This window comes from Halichoerus grypus, chromosome 1 (assembly GCF_964656455.1).
Source record: "Halichoerus grypus chromosome 1, mHalGry1.hap1.1, whole genome shotgun sequence".
In the NCBI taxonomy this organism is placed as follows: domain Eukaryota; kingdom Metazoa; phylum Chordata; class Mammalia; order Carnivora; family Phocidae; genus Halichoerus; species Halichoerus grypus.
Window position 1 is genome coordinate 188,674,025 of NC_135712.1, and position 15,069 is coordinate 188,689,093.

At 40.0% G+C, this 15,069-nt stretch overlaps 1 protein-coding gene across 6 annotated transcripts in view; it reads left to right on the plus strand.

The window, feature by feature from the left end:
- LOC118553122 (bis(5'-adenosyl)-triphosphatase) overlaps positions 1–15,069 on the plus strand; it is a 1,451,800-nt gene that overhangs the window by 408,187 nt on the left and 1,028,544 nt on the right. Inside the window, exon 1 of one of the 6 annotated variants that reach the window (XM_078076496.1) lies at positions 2,473–2,613. The exons of the other annotated variants lie outside the window; for them this stretch is intronic. The gene's annotated coding sequence lies outside the window, so the exon portion shown is untranslated. Of the gene's footprint in view, positions 1–2,472; positions 2,614–15,069 lie in introns of those variants that run through there. 6 annotated transcript variants of the gene reach the window in all.

Consider the following 15,069-nt stretch of genomic DNA (forward strand, 5'->3'; position numbering starts at 1 on the left):
GAATGCCAGATCTGCTCTCACTGACTGAATTTTTTGCTAATATAATCAGGGCCTGAATGCAAGGACTTTCCTCAAGGAGCAAGAGGTTATGCATGCTTCCTGCCACCCACCTTTGTCCTGTGGGTTTAAGTAACTTTCCAAACATCCATGTTTTGAGTATTTGTATGTTATTTTGATGGACTGAATTTTGTCCTTCCAAAATTCCTATGTTGAAGCCTAACCCCCATTTGGAGATAGGGCCTTTAAAGAGCTGATTAACGTTAAATGAGGTCCTAAGGAGAGGGGGGGGACCCTGATCTAACATGATTGGTGTTCTTATAAAAAGAAGTAAAGAGCCCAGGGATGCATGCACATAGAAGAAAGACCATGTGCACAGCAAGAAGAGAGGCCTCAAGAGAAACTGAGTTTGCTGACCTCTGACCTTGGACTCTCAGCCTCTAGAACTGTTGATAAATACATTTCTGTTGTTCAAGCCACGTGGTCTGTGGTATTTTGTTATGGCAACCCTAGAAGATTAATACAGTTACTTACAAATCTCCCTGGTGGGTTTGGTTTATAAGCCTAAGTCAATGACAAGTTATATAGAACTCTTCATTTGGGCCACAGCAGCTATGAAAGCCCTCCAGAAATTACTCTCCTGTCCTTCTCATTAGGCAGTGACCAGCATAACCATAGTATAAAGCTACTCGTTTATGTGGAGTAATTTTTCTCACTCCACCATCTCCTTATTCAACAAACACTCATTGAGTGCCTATTATGTGCCCATGACACACAGATTATGCTCAGAAGGAGCAGTCAGTCTACAAGGGGACACATAACAGGCACAGGAAGCACTGTCATTTGCAGGAATGCCATGGGTCTGCCACGAGTGAAGGGATTCGCTGCATCTTGGAATGGCAGGGAAGATTCCTGGCAGAGGTGGCATTAAAGGGGAGCTTTGGAGAATAGATGGGATTTGGTCATGAAGAACTGGGCAATGGGGGAAGGACAGGTGAGGGGAAGGAACGGTGAGCAAAGGCTTAGAGATAGAAACCTAGGGAAATTTATGGGTAGATGTGTGCTTTGACTGAAATGCAGAGTATGCAAAGGGAAATTTCCCTTTATAAGGGTGCCTTATTTCAGACTCAGAGGGCTTCTTTCATGAAGGAGTGATGATATGCCAGGCACTGTCCTCGGTACATCATTCTACTAACTCATTCATACTCTTCATACCCCTACAAGGTAGGTATTAATATTATCCTGAAATAGGATTGGGAAACTGAAGCAGGGAGGGGTTACATTACTTGCCAACTACTAGTAAATTATGGAGCAGGGATTTGAACCTGGGCATCCAGGCTCCAGAGCTGTTGCTTATAGAGAGAAGGCCTGAGCATAGATAGATTGGGACAAGATGTAGAGCTTTGAGAAAGTGGGTGACTTGTCCTATTTCCTTGAGTAAGGAGAAGGGCAGAGCCCCTGCCTCCAGTAGCCATGAGGGGAATCACAGTACCCTTGGCCACCTTCCTCCAAGTTAGCCATGTTTGCAGCCATTCGTGGAGATAAATCGTTGGTACAGTGAAACAAAAGTGTTTTTCAGGCGCTTTGCTGCCATGGTTAGCCTAGGACAGGGTTATGAAAGGAGCTTTTCTGCGTCCACTGCCTTCCGGGGTTACATTCTTAGTGAATCTACTGCCTCAAAATGGAGCTTGTTAGTTGCGTGTCATCCGAGGGTGGCAATTAGTTGCATGTGTTTGGTTGGGTGCCAGCCCCCGGGGCGCCAGACCTCAGTGGGGGAGCCACTGTTTGTCATGAATTAGTCTTTAAATAAAAGCAAGTTTTTAAAATGGAGCATGCTAATTTGGGTTTTGCTAACCCCCTCAGAAGAAGGCTTGGCCTGTTCGCTGCCAGCTGGCTGAGTTGGCATTCATCGAGAAACTGGGTCCCTACCAAAAATCGCATTGCTCCCGCCTCCCCCTTGGAGAGCAAAATGGCAGCGAGGAGCTGCTTGGCACTGAGAAACAAGGTGAAACAGGGGCAGGGACAATGCAGTAATCGGATGATTAAAGGGAATTGAGCTGCCATGGTATTCCTGCTTCTCCCAGCACCTTAGAAAGGAAAGTCTGCCCCTCTCTTTCCCCACTCACGCTGTCCTCAGCCACCCATTCAGTGACTCTCTACATAAAAGGCTTCCTCATCCAATTGCTTATACACTGCACCTTTTATACTCTTCCAAGTCATACTTAAGGGATTATCACTGCAGCTTTTAACTTCGCCTAGAAAGAGCTGAATGAGCGTGAATGGGGCGGAAGAATCTTCAGTGAGAAAGTGTCCCCCACCCCAAAGTGCTCACAAAACCCCTAATCACGATTTTAAGAATGCCACCCTGTTTTTGGCGGCGGCTGGCTACAAATGCGCTAATTAACAATTACTGTACGTATAGGCGGTAATTACAAGGAGTTGTGTCGCGCACACAACTGGTGACAACAGAATGCGGTGCACAAACCGGCCCCGGTCGCCTGAACATGGCCCTCTTTCACGTGGAAAGCCATCCCACCCATCAAGGTTTTGAGTCTTGAAACTCCGCACTCTGCCCAATGAGCGTTCATTGGAAGATGTCTTCTTAACACTTCCCAGGTGGGGTCATCGGATCATGAGAAATGGCAACTGTGATGCGATCAGCGGTTGAAAACAGGAACTGTCCCGTTATTGTTTATTTGTTTGTTTGTTTATTTATTTATTTATTTATTTCCGTGTTGATGTGCAGTCACCCCTCTGTCTTCCAGTCGGATTTCTGGGTGTTGGGAGAGGAGCCGTGTAGTAGGCAAGGCGGGAAAGAAATTTAAATAAGCCTTACATTTGTCCTGAAGATTCAGGAAAGATGGAAGCTTTTTTTCTCATATGAGTGTTTTTGTGCAGCAGACTGCTGAGAAATATGGGTCGTCCTGGTTACTAATGTGGTGTACATTAAATTTCCTGGAGTGAGGGTTTTTTTTTTTTTTAACCTGTTTATTTGCTTCTGGTGCCTCTGTTCTTCTGAATGCAGCCTATTAAGTTTTCTAACAAACTGACACCCCGTTTCTAAAAGACTTGGCCTGAAAGGCCTCCTGACAAGACGGGAATTTGTTTGCTTGTTGTTATTGTTACTGTTTTTACAAATGTTGAGGCAAAAATGACAATGAAGGGCATTTTGAATACTTGAGCACTGTAAATAGTTTTAAGGGGGGGCAATTTTATTTTCTGAAGGCAATGCATTTTGGAGTTTCTTTAAATGCTCATTTAATATTTTGGGTCTCAGCAGGACAATGTGTTGCTTTTAAAAATAAGAGTCGATAATGAGCCCATGGAGCCTTTAATTTATGATGTATCTGACAGCATTGTGGTAGATCTGATATGGGATGCATGCGACTATGTCTGCAAGCTGAAAATAAACCAGCTGGTATTTGTTCTGAAAACATTCCGAGAACACCCTCCTGTTAATGGCCCATGGCTTAATCCAGCATCTGGTAAACTAATATATTGTCATTTTTACCATGAAAGTCAGCACAAATCATTAATGATTCTGGCAGCCATTTGCGTTCTTCTCTTGTCTAGAATACGCCAATTACCATGAAATTATTCCTATTAGCAACATGATTGAATGATAGTAACCTGACTGTAATTTGTTGGCAGAAATTCTTTCATAATGACAATAATGAACTGTACGTTTGAGTCCTTGCTGGGTTCTGTTAAACTGGAAGGTTGGATATTATATGCTTCTAACCCTCATGAACAATACTGTGTGAACTGAAGGAAATGTGTTATCTTGCAGATTTGTTTCAAGGTGGGAACTTATCATTTTGTTCAGTTCTTTGAGAGAAGGAATCATTGTTTGCCATTGAAAATGGTGTTCAGGGACTGCTTTGAGATATGCACACACGATCATCATCAGTATATAGAATCTGGTGGGGTTCATTTCTGCTGTCATTATAGACAGTACCTGATTTTTTCAATGAAATTGTCCAAATATAGTCATCACCAAAGAATGAAATGATACCATTCATTCCAATGACTAAGAAAACTATAGAGAACTTGATATTGCCATGAAATGGGTAACTTAAGTGTCATTTTTCTTTTACCCAATCTTGATCTCTAAGGTCACATGATCTGCCTAACTGGAAATGCCTATTAGGCAGTTAGTCCAAGATATATAAGAGGAATGGGGGACAGAACAGCTATAGGTCTGTGAAAATTACTGGTAGGCATAGGACAGATTAGCGATATTCTCTAAAGATCTAGGGAAACTAGTGAATGTCAGTACTTCTGTGGCCCACTTCATATCCTCTTGTCTCACTTGTTTCTTGGGCCATTGCTGTGGAAACCAGCACAGGGGCAGCTGTGACCCGAAGCCTCTTGCCTACGCTGCACTGGGTATCCCCATCTTCCACCCGAGAGCTTCTCAGAAACTTTGGTGCAAGACTGGCAGCCTGGAAACACAAGAGAGTAAATAAACCATGGAGTAATCCCTGACTGGTGCGAAAGGGAATGGTGAATAAGCACTCTTCTCTTCCATGTCTTGTTCAAGCAATTCCAAAGCACATTGTACATACACATACACATCTGAATCACATCAGGTTTCTCAGAGAGGTCAAGATTGAACACCAGTTGCTCACAGTGGTGATTAATTTGAGAATCCACACTTGCGTTGGATTTCCCTCTGTGGAGGATGTTGTTGCTGCCCCACCACGATCAGCTTTATTGGGGCAGCATACGCGTAACCCCAGCTATTTAGTGTCAGATGTTAACGTCTCACAGATGAACCCTTCTTGAGAGAATTTCCCTCCACGGAAAGGAGCTACCTTTCCCAGAAATACCTGCAAGATTCCCCTGCTCTTGACCAAGGGCAATCCATAGCCAATGACTAACCGAAGGTGTCAAGGTGGGAGGACTCTGTGGTGCCATTAATACTCCAGAGTTCCTTGTGGGATCAGGCTAGACTTCAGCTAAAGCCACAGATTTTCTTGGCTTCTTCTGTGGCCCATTCACTCCCTCGTTTCCTTACAGCTTTCTCCTGAGGGCATTCCTTCAATCAGTTACCCACACAAGAATGCCCATCTCAGGCTCTACTTCTAGGGAGTCAGAACTAAGATACCTTTCCCTCTGTTTCCCTCTCTAGTCCCCCCAATCCAATTATCTAAAGTCCTTTCCCAAAATAAGCTACCAGCTTGTAAGCCTTTGTCTTAGGCCCTGCTTTCCAGGGTGGGGTGTTGGAGTGGGCTGGGGAATCCAGCCCACCATAGTAAAAGATGTCCATGATGTTTTGAGGCTTCACTCTGTGCTGCCTACTGGGTTAAGTGCACATGGTCCCTGCCAAGTGCACTTAAAGAATTGGGTACCGTAAGATTATACTAAAGTGAATGATTCAGACAGTAAATGCAGAAGTTGAGAGACCTATGATGTGGGGCTAGAGGGTCTCAAAGACCTGTTGGAGGAAATGACTTGAATCCATGAGGGAAACATATGGAAGGCAAAGGAAGGTGGTGGAAGGAAATTTGGCTTGGAAAGACAGCATGAACAAAGGCTCTGAGTGTGCTTGAAAATCATTAGTTCAAGGGACGCTGGCATTGCCATCCCTGTGGGAATGTAGGCTTCATACTGAAGGGGTTGGGTGTGTCCAGAATATGCTTTGATTTGTTTGTTCCAAACAAATAAAATAACTATTACTTCCGGGTGTCATGGTAGGCACTGGGAGTGATAAACAAAATAGAAATTGTCCCTGCTCTCAAAGAACTTGCAGGACGCCAACAACACAAGTAAACTGATAAACATATATAATTAGAGGTCCCCCCCCAAGGCTCTGAAGGAAAAGGACAGGGTGCAGTGACAGATAATAACAAGGCGGAATGTGGGGGTGCCTGGGTGGCTCTATCGGTTAAGCATCCAACTCTTAGTTTCAGCTCAGGTCACGATCTCAGGGTTGTGGGATCAAGCTCTGTGTCAGGCTCCATGTTGGGCGAAGGTACTGCTTAAGATTCTCTCTACCCCTCACCTGCCCACTTTCTCCCTCTCTAAAAAGAAAGAAAGAAAGAAAAAAAGAAGAAAATAACAAGAGTCACTTATGTCACCTATCTTAGATCAGGTGGACTGGGAAGTCATCCCTGAGAAGATGATGTGTAAGCAGAGCTCTAAAGATAGAAAAAAGTCAGAAACATGGCAGTATGGCAGCCAGAGGGATGACATATGCAAAGGTCCCGAGGCAAGAAATACCTCAATATAGTAGAGGTATTAAAAAAGGCCAGTGTGACTATATTGCACTGCATAAGGAAGGGAGTGCACAAGATAAAGTTGGAATGTGAGGATGAGCAGGAGTTTAGATGGCATTGTATGCTGTTTTATCATGAATGCAATGGAAAGCAATTGGAGGGCCTTAAGGACAGAACTGATAGTTTCTAATTTATGGTTTTAATATATGACTGTTGTGTGTAGAATAAGTTGGGCTGGGAGACAAGCATAGATGTGAGGAGAACAATAAAAAGGCCACTGCAGTAGTCCATGTGAGAAATGATTAATTGGTCTAGAGTAGAGTCAATGGATATGAACTAGAATTTACTTGAATGTAATTCAAGACAGCTGGGATTAACTCTGATGATCACTATTGTTTCCAGGCCTACACCTGAAGTTTGTGGGGACCACAGTAGGAGTACAAATGGAGGCCACATCCCGTCTTTCTCAATGTTTAACAATGATAAATCTAGCTAATGAACTGTTAAGGAAATATTTTTATCCTTCTGCAACGAGAATATAACTTTTAAACAACAAAATCCAAAAGTATAACTATCATTTTTATATGACTGAAAATTGGCAAGATATCAAAAATAACTGAATGTGGTTCCTACTGCACATGTTCTATTATTAGGGATGATATTTGGAGGGGTTTTTAAAAAGACAGAAATGTTCATAAATTATTACATATTTATTGCAAGTAAGTAATTTCTTATCTTCCTTTCAGTAAAATAAGTATGGTGGTATAATAGAGGTGGGGTGTTTTCATCCTTGTTTTTGTCTGTTACATAATTTTTGTCTACTGGCAGTAGTGATCTGATGCAGGGGACTATCACAGGCTGCGGGGCCAAGGTTGGTCACACTCCTTCATTGACACATCGTCTCTCGTTCCTTTTGTGCTACAGTGGTTGAAGTGAGCGGTTGCAACAGCCTAAAATGTTTATTGTCTGGTCCTTTACAGAAAAGTTTGCTGACCTCTTCTATAAAGAATTAAAAGCTAAGCTGCATTTGAATTTATAATATATAAAATATGAATATATTCTCATTAAGCTTCTAAATTAATGATAAATATTAGAAAGTTTCAATTATTTTTTGAATGTTTTCAAAGAAGACATTTCTTATAAAATATCCAAATGATTTATTAGAATCAAAAGGCAAAATGCAGACCATTAACTAATAGAAAAATGTTAGGTCAATTGAAGTATGCTGGATTTAAAAAAAAATTTTTTTTTTATATTTTTTGAGATTTAAATTCAATCTTATTAAGTATTCTTATAAAAACAAAATGATTTTCAGTTTTGTGTTCAGTGTCTCGTGGCCAATAGAAAGAATTGGTATCAGATTTCATGCATCTTATGCTGTGACATACGTACATTCCAACTGTAGGAGAGCGTGCAATACTGAATATTGTAAGCTGTGCCTAAAGCACCATGTGGCAACAGTCGTAACCGCTGCTGGAATTCGTGAGGAGAGCTCTGAAACAATGAAATGGCACCGCAAGTGTCTGATGAGAGAGCATGGATGTGCAGCACTGCTGGGAACCAAGACTTTTTTTTGGTGCAAGAATCTGTTGCACTCATGTCATCTGAGAGGAGAGGGCTGACAAATGAATTTGTCTTACTCTCATTTAAGCCCTTCCTCTGCTTGACTTCTGCCCACACCACTGCCCAACCCACAACCCTCCCTGACACTCACTCAGTCACCTTTTCTTCAGTGACATCAAGCAAGAGAGGTAGAGAAGCAGTTTCCAGGGCATGGACGACATTAGACACAAAGAATCGAAGTGACTAGTTGTATTGTACAGGAACCGAGTGCCAAGTCCTAAGTAACAGAGACCCCGTTGTGTTTTCTAACCATTTTGGGTTGGGTTATGTTTGTGATATGGGGGCCGCTCTGAAACGTGGGTTTCAGGATATGTCAAATGATATAGTAATGCAGTACACGATGCACACACTATAGAAATGCAAGGAGAAATAAACAGAAACATCATAGCAGAGGATTTTAACCTCTGAATCTGTGGAAAATCAAGTAGGAAAAAAATAATCTGAACAAAATAATTGATAAAGATGGAGGAGATAATTATATCTAAATTTAGACCCTGATAATAGAGAATATAACTCCTTTTCATAGACCTTTGGAAATTTGCGGTACGTGGCCTTTATAGGCTACAAAGAAATCACAGGGAATATCAAGAAGGTTGAAATAGTAAAATTCCCATCACCTGATTCCAATGCAATAAACTAGAAGTTCATTATTAAAATCTTACAATCTGGACATTTTAAAATGCCTCGATGAACAACTCTTAATTCAAAGAAACATTCAAAATCCAACTTGAAATGTATCTAGACAGCACTGATAGTGAAAATATAACACTTGTAAACAAACGTGTGGGCTACCACTAAACCCCATGCTTAGGAGAAAATGTATAGCCTTGAACACCTAAATAACAACAACAAAAAGAATGAGAAATAAAGTGCTTTAAATCCATCTGGGCTACTATAACAAAATACCACAGACTAGGTGGTGTAAACCACCAACATGTATTTCTCACGGTTCTAGAGGCTGGAAAGTCCAAGATCAAGGCTCCAGTAGGCTCAGCATCTGGTGAGAGCCCACTTCTTGCTTCACAGAGGTCTCCCTGCTGTGTCTTCACATGGACAAAGGGTGAGAGAGCTCTCTGGGATCTCTTTTATAAGGACACTAATCCCATAATGTCCCTTCTTTTTTTTTTTTTTTTGTTGTTATTTAGCAGAGCCCTCAGGAACTAATTACCTTCCAAAGTTCCCACCTTTAAACCCCATCACATTGGGGATTAGATTTCAACATACAAATTTTGGGAGGACCTAGTCTGTCTATAACATAAAGGAATTAAACATCAGATTTAAGAACAGGAAAATAAATAGAAGGAATGCAGAAAGAACCAAATAATACAAAGTCAAAAATGAAATTTTCTAATCTAAAACAAACCCAGTGAGTATCATGAATAAACCCAAATGCTGTCTCTTTGAAAGCAATGCAAAGCAATGAAATAATCCACCTATTAGCCTAATCAAGAAAAAGATGAGGAGCACAAAAACACAAAATTAGAAGTGAAAATGGGGAAAAGAACCATGAGTAAAGAAGTTAAAAGAATAAAAGGAGAACCTTTGCAAAATGTTTTGCATATAACTTTGAAACTCTTGATGGAATGGATTTTTTTTGATAGGTAAGTAAGTTATCTAAAGTTACTCAAGAAGAAGAACTTCAACAACATTGGAAACATCTGAGGAAGTTATCAAATATCTAAAAGAAAGCCACAGATCTTTATGCTTTCAGAGACACAAATTATTTGGAACTTTTAAGGAACAGATAATGATAATACTACTTAAAATGGGAATGGGCAAGATTAATTTATATCCACATAATGGAATAAATACTGTGCAGTCATTAGATAGGATGCAGAGGTTCTGTGTGTGGCTATAGGACAATCTCCAAAATATACTAAGGGGAAAAAAAGCAAGATGCAGAGCCTTGTATCTGTTACATCACCTTTTGAGATGCGTGTGTGTGTGCACGCAATATGTGTAGAGGAATACAAAAACAACAGGGAACAATGTTTGCCTCTGGGGAAAGAAAGTAAGGACCTGGAAGACAGGTAAGAGGCAGATACTTTTTAATTTATGTGCTTTTGTACTTTCTGAATTTGATACCACATAGTGAAAGAATTATCAAAATAAAATTATCCACAATACCAAGAAGGAAAACTGCCAATGTGTTTTTATGAAGCCAACATAAAACAGACTTTGGTAAGTCTGACAAAGACAGCACAAAATAGGAAACTGGAAATCAATCTCCTTCATGGACTTATGATGAAAACTTACAGTAAAAGTTTATAAATATAATTCATATTATTAAAAGAATATTAGCCCTATCAAAGAGGGTGCTTATTCCCAGAATGCAATGGTGTTTCAATAATAGGCAATGTATTAATATATTCTTAACTTCTATCCTGTATTGCCTCTCATGTGGTGGAGCTGTGTGTGCTCAGCTGTCGTTATCTATAACTATATTTATATGTCTATCTGCTGCATTTTATCAAATCTAAAATGCTGTCAATTGTAAGATACCTGATTATACAAATGTTAAAATGTGAAAAACTGTTTATATCTTAGAGTCAATGAAGTACAGTGTCCTTCATCCTTTACCCCTTCCCTCCCTCCCTCCATCCTTTCATCCTTTTCCCTTCCCTTCTTTTTTCTTTGCTATCTATCTATCTATTTATAATCTATCATCTATCTATCTATCTATCTATCTATCTATCTATCTATCTATCTATCTAGAATATATCCAAGATATATACTTAGGTGAAATAAGGTAAGAAGAGTTTGGATAGCATAGTCCAATCTGTGTATTTTTAAAAAGTAATATTTATACAGATACACTGTGTGTGTGTGTGTGTGTGTGTGTGTGTGTGTGTTCTTCCCTTAGCAGGATTTACAGAAAACTGTAAATAAGGATCAGCTTTGGAAAGAAGGTGGGGGCAAGGGTGAGAGAAGGGAGCCTTTTATTTACTGTCTTTATGTACTATTTGAATTCTCTAATTTTATTCTATCCTTGCTTTTATTTAAAAGGAAATCAACAGGAGTTTTCATGGAAGGAAAATATGGGCCATTTGTTGCTTTGTAATAGAAGGTTCCACAGAACCAGCCAGCTCCCCCAGTACCTTTCCCCATCTTTGTGAGCCCCACTCCAGCTTCTGGCCCTTTCCTTCTGCTGGCCACAGCTACACCCGTCTTTGCAGGATCAGCTGGAGCTATAGGCTTTGCTGGGCCTGCCCAGACCTGGAAAGGCAGCCCTTAGCCTGTGACTGAGTGGTGAGGGAATGTGAAAGCCCAGGTCCCTTGCCAGTGGGAACACTCCCTTCAAAGGACTGTACCCCAAATCCTACCTTTGTGTGGCTTCTTGCCTCCCCTGTCTGGCTTCTTGCCACTGCCTCAGCAATTTCTCTTGGGAGTTGTTCCTTAATAAATCACTTGTATATAAGTCTTCTTCTCAACAACTGATTCTGAGACCTAAGACATTTATGTTTTACTTTTAATTTATAGGTTATTAAAAATAAATCTTTAAATGTCCTATGCATGTGTATGTATGTTATATAAAAAAAATAACATACAGTAGAATCAAATTATATTGGGACCGGGGAAATGAGGGCTGGCTTTCTTCCATTGAGCCTTCTTGTGTCTTATAGACACTAGAATCTTTTATTTATTTGTTTGTTTTTTCAGTTTTTAATCAGTTCAGTCTTTGCTGTTCTAGTTTCAGTACAAGGGTATCTGCCCACCGACTTTAGCACAGCTATTAATTTTCCTGTACACACTTAAAGCCCATTCTTCAGCTCCTCATAGCTAATGTATTATGCAAGCGCCTAACAACTTCTGGGTTTTGTGTTGGTAAAGCACAAACTATCAATTCTCAATGAAAAAAAAAAGAAATTGTATAACTGAAGGATAGTCTCAAGATGCAATTACTAATGGCTGTAAATAACTCTGCCTACTTTAAGAAAGCCCTGCAGTATGATTCCTCAGTAGTGGACCTCAGTGGGCAAGTGAATTACCAAAAAGCACTTTGCTTGTAGATTGCATTGGTGCCTTTGAGTCCAGAGTTCATTGTCAAATAAAGCATGTCATTTGGGTGCAGCAGCTTTGCATTTTTAATCATGTTTGATCTCCCAGTCGTTCATTTGCAATAGGTCTGCTGGCCATCATTGTGAACTGGCAAGGCTATGTTGCAAATGGTTATGCTCCTCAGGCAGTTTATTTATTCTGGTAATCGTCAAAGTATTTATAATTCTCCTGTCTTTATCCTGAATGTGTGCCTGTATTTACAGCCATAAATTTCTCTGGATTTGAGTGGCTGTTGACAGCATGGTTTTAACTGTAACATACTCTGTGTGTGTGTGTGTGTGTGTGTACACATCTATATACATGGATATTTATTCTCACACCCACAAACAGGGTAATTTATAGCATAACATATACAGGCTTTAAAAAAACCCTGTGCCTGTCATAAGCGGAGTGTTTTCTCTGTAGTGTAGTGCTGGGTATTAAGGATAAATGGTATCTAAAGTGTTTCTTTCTGCAGGGGTAGGGTGAGGAGGTCTTGGGCAGTGAGCCATCTTGATTGGAGGCTGCTTCTGCTGCTGTCGGGCAGGGCATCTCTCAACAGCCCCTGAGAGAGTTCGCCCAATCTTCTAGCCTATTGTGCCTTTGTTTGGAAGGAGCCCATCATCTGCAAGATCCCGGGAACTGACTCGTTAGTGAGTACCGGGTGGGGAGTCACTAGTTTGGAGAAGAGGTATGTCGGCAACTGACGCTAACAAAACAGTTAAGCATTGCTTACATTCTGTTTCTCTTCCTTTTTATGTATGTCTTTAATAAAGACACTTTCCACTGATGATTGTTGGACTTTGTTAGCATTCAGTTTGCCTTTTTAAAGGGACACAAAGATTTAGGAAATCTGGGGATTGGAGTGTTCTCTTTTGTACTTGCTCTTGTTGATAGTCAACAGAAGACCTGAAATCTGGTTTTAGGTCGTTAGGTTGGGTGCTGGGTGTTCAGACATACTCTATTTCCATATTTTATTATGGGTATTAGCTTTATCTCTCCTTAAGATTATAAGTTTCTTGAGGGCTGGAATAGGGCTTTGCATTTCACTTGTATCTTCAAGATATGTTACGTATCCTCGAGGAGTACTGGGGGCATGGTTGATGCTTAGTTAAGTACTAATCAGTTGGACTCCCTCCAAGATATTCACTGAGCTTCTGCTTAGCTCAATCATAGGCTGTAATAATGGTCAGGTGGGAAGTTTGAGTGCAATGTTTATTTATTCAGTAGCTCAGAGTATTAGTGTATGGGATTATTAGCTAGGTGTTTTGTTGGGTTTGTATCAGTGGTTTTCATGCCTTTTTTTCATTAGCTGAGGAACCTATACTTTAATGGACTCGTGTGGGGAACGATATGTACAACAGATGAAAGGGGGGTTGCTCTGTCTGAAACAGGGGTGGGAATTTAGGCTCAGATTGAGTGATTTCATTTTCATTGCTCCGTCTTCCTCCTGCTCCATTTCCCCAGATATCCCCAAGCCAAGTGGTCAATGAATCATCTCCTAGGATGGAGAGGGCTCCTCAGAGTATAGCTGGAAAACCATTTATCTAAAAAAAAGTGTCTTTGAGTATATTATTAAATTGGGTCCACCATTTTTAAAAATAGACTTAATTTTTCTAGGGCAGTTTTAGGTTTACAGAAAAATTGAGCAAAAAGTACAAAGTTCCCATGCACCTTTTCTCTATCTACCCAGTTTTCCCTATTATTAACATTTTGCATTGGTGTCATGCATCTTATAATTGATGAATCCATATTGATGCATTGTTATTAACCAAAGTCCCTAGTTTACATTAGGATTTACTCTTTGTGTTGTACATTCTGTGTGTTTTGACAAATGCATAATGTCATGTATCTATCATTGTAGTATCAGGCAGAATAGTTCTACTGCCCTAAAATGCCCTGTGCTCACCTGGTCATCCTGGGGTTGAACATTTTTTCAAGTACTCTGAGGTTTATAAAAGTGGTGGTGGCAGGGATCAGGTTTGATACTATAGAAGTTCTGCTCTGTCTCTTCATCACACTTGGAAAAAACTCCAGATTCAACCTCCCAAAGAGGCTAATTGGTATTACAGATAGTGATCATGATTCCTCTCTGATAACTCAGTAGACCACCTACAGCTTTGGTGTTTTGGAAGAGCTGTGATTTATCAGTGAAGCTAAATGTCAAGGTGAATTTTACTTGAATGATGTCATGCTTGTGTAGAATATGTTGTTATATGTTTGAATCTAATGTGTATTACTATTAATTTTGACTATTTTTATGTCTAGACTCTAGACCTGTTCTTCCAAATACTGACTTGTGAAATACGTTTCCTTAGTTCAGGGGCCTGACGTTGACTTTGGTGCGTTGCTAATTATGCACGCAATTTTTAGAACGACACTGACAATGAATACAAAATATTAATAAACCAACAAGACAAGCAGTTTTCAGAAATCACATTATGTATACTTAATGCCTAACTGACCTTTTCTGCAGTTACTTAAATCTTTTAAAAATTCATTTAATTTCAAAGCCAGAGTATTAGCCTATTTATATGTAAATTGTCTTTAATTCATGCATTGACTTAAAAGACTAATCCAAAAGATCTTTTACCACAAGTGACCTTTTTGACTCTACACTTCTGGGAAAACTGTGAAGTGGTTTCTTGGTGACCTCGCATCCACCTGTGGTACAACGTACGCCAACTCTGGTCTGTATAAATCACTCACAATTGTATAGTTTCCAACCAACACTGAATTATTAATGGCGTAATTATTCTAGCTCCTATCAGAATTTCCACAGAACCATTTACGGGGATTTTTTTCTTTCTTTCTTTCTATTTTCATCCTCAACCAACAATCTAATTGGAAGCTTCACTGAGAAATATAGTCCGTTGTTCAAGAGACACAGAGTCAGGTGCTCAGTAGTGGTTACCACCAACAAAGAGCCTAGATGTCAAAGAAGCTTAAATTTATATTACTGCCTGCCATCCAGACCTGAGAACCCAGAGAATCTTAGGAAAGCAAACAAAAGAGGTTAACATCAATATTCTTGCTGCAATATATATATTTAGTCCACTCTGGGTTTTCTCCCTGTGTTTAGCTCACCTTGGAGGACATCTTTCTTTCCTTTTTTTTTTCTTTTTTAAGATTTTTATTTATTTATTTGAGAGAGAGAGTAAGAAAGTGAGAGAGAGAGAGAGAGAGAGAA